The following is a 2,500-nucleotide window of genomic DNA, read 5'->3' on the forward strand; positions in this document are numbered from 1 at the left end:
AAGAAGAAGGAATTTTCTTCCTCACATAATGACATTTGAATGCCAGACCTTGAAGTAGGACAATGATCCAGTATGAAGTAAAGGCATAATAGAATTTAGTCCCAAAATAACAATGTTATAATGACTTTTCTTGTAGTTTCCTTATTTCCTTTTCTCACTGGGATATTTTCCTTGTTGGAGCCCTCGGGTTAATAGCATTCTGCTTTTCCAACTAGGGTTGTAGCTTAGGAAGTAATGATAATAATAATAATAATAATAATAATAATTTTAAAATTATTAATAATAATAATAATAATAATAATAATAATAATAATATGATAATAATAATAATATTTCAAATGGGAGGATTGAACGTATATATTGATTAATTTTCTAATAAAACAATATTTTGTTATCAATACCCTTATTGCAAAAATTAGCAACTTCCATAATAGAGATGTAAGAAAACTCAGGAAATATGCGAGGATTTGCTACGTTCAGCAGCCTAATAAAGACCGAACGTAAAAACGTTGAATTAAATTTTCTAGAGTTTGGTCCACCTCCCTACCGTTCAAGGAACGCTCCAGCAACGTTCGGGCGGTGTGACCGGGCCTTAAGGACAAAGGATAAAGGTATGAAGTAAGCCAAACAATATATTACTGTCAATATATACGTTACGTAAAATAAACGAGCTCAAAATTAAAAACAAAAAGAAACAAACCACAGAGATGGGTGAAAATTAAATAAATAAAAAAAAACATCTATACATATATTTCAAAATCATTTAAAGAAAGTGAGAATTGAATGTGTTGAGATATTTTTAAATTGATAATATAAATGCTTATAATAAATTAATTTTAATGAAAACTAATAACTATTCTCCAATAAATTTAGCCTAAAAAAAAAATAAATAAAATAAACAGTATTTGATAGGACATCTATTTGTTTTACGTAAAAAGTAACAATACAATCTTCCTCCTCCTCAGAGAACAATAGCATTCTGTGGATGAAAGGCGTCGATAAAAACGAGAGAGAGAGAGAGAGAGAGAGAGAGAGAGAGAGAGAGAGAGAGAGAGAGAGAGAGAGAGAGAGAGAGAGAGAGAGATCTTTTAATTATGGCCTTGTTCCCCTTTTTCTCCCATTCTTTTATTCCTAGAGAAAAGGAATAAAAAAAGGGTTGAGAGAGAGAGAGAGAGAGAGAGAGAGAGAGAGAGAGAGAGAGAGAGAGAGAGAGAGAGAGAGAGAGAGAGAGAGAGAATTTTAATTTTGGCCTTGTTCCCCTTTTTCTCCCATTCTTTTATTCCTACAGAAAAGGAATAAAAAAAGGGTTGAGAGAGAGAGAGAGAGAGAGAGAGAGAGAGAGAGAGAGAGAGAGAGAGAGAGAGAGAGAGAGAGAGAGAGAGAGAGAGAGAATTTTAATTTTGGCCTTGTTCCCCTTTTTCTCCCATTCTTTTATTCCTACAGAAAAGGAATAAAAAAAGGGTTGAGAGAGAGAGAGAGAGAGAGAGAGAGAAGAGAGAGAGAGAGAGAGAGAGAGAGAGAGAGAGAGAGAGAATTTTAATTTTGGCCTTGTTCCCCTTTTTCTCCCATTCTTTTATTCCTACAGAAAAGGAATAAAAAAAGGGTTGAGAGAGAGAGAGAGAGAGAGAGAGAGAGAGAGAGAGAGAGAGAGAGAGAGAGAGAGAGAGAGAGAGAGAGAGAATTTTAATTTTGGCCTTGTTCCCCTTTTTCTCCCATTCTTTTATTCCTACAGAAAAGAAATAAAAAAAGAAAATAAAAAAGTAAAAAAAAAATAAAACAGAGAGAGAGAGAGAGAGAGAGAGAGAGAGAGAGAGAGAGAGAGAGAGAGAGAGAGAGAGAGAGAGCGCGCTTTTAATTTTGGCCTTGTTCCCCTTTTTCTCCTATTCTTTTATTCCTACAGAAAAGGAATAAAAAAAGAAAATAAAAAACAGAGAGAAAGAGAGAGAGAGAGAGAGAGAGGAGAGAGAGAGAGAGAGAGAGAGAGAGAGAGAGAGAGAGATATGAATTTACATTCAATTACCTGCAAACATATACATAATTTACATTTTCGGAAGTACATTCTTTTATTCCTACAGAAAAGGAATAAAAAGGGGGGAGAGAGAGAGAGAGAGAGAGAGAGAGAGAGAGAGAGGAGAGAGAGAGAGAGAGAGAGAGAGAGAAAGCAGAAATGTATATCCGCACAATATCTGGAATCCTCAAATTATTTACTTATACGGCTGTGTGAGAGAGAGAGAGAGAGAGAGAGAGAGAGAGAGAGAGAGAGAGAGAGAGAGAATTTTAGTTTTAGCCTTGTTCCCCTTTATCTCCCATTCTTTTATTCCTACAGAAAAGGAATAAAAAAGAAAAAAAAAGTTCAGCTGATATCGAACTATCGAGATACGGATATCCCCGATAATTCTAAAATGTTAGTTTGTGTGTCCTGAATGACATTGGCAGTACTTCAGTGTCGAGAGCAGACTCCCATTTCTCTACGCTTCTTAGATTTTCCATCGATTCTTGG

Source organism: Palaemon carinicauda, chromosome 2, assembly GCF_036898095.1.
Source record: "Palaemon carinicauda isolate YSFRI2023 chromosome 2, ASM3689809v2, whole genome shotgun sequence".
Classification (NCBI taxonomy): domain Eukaryota; kingdom Metazoa; phylum Arthropoda; class Malacostraca; order Decapoda; family Palaemonidae; genus Palaemon; species Palaemon carinicauda.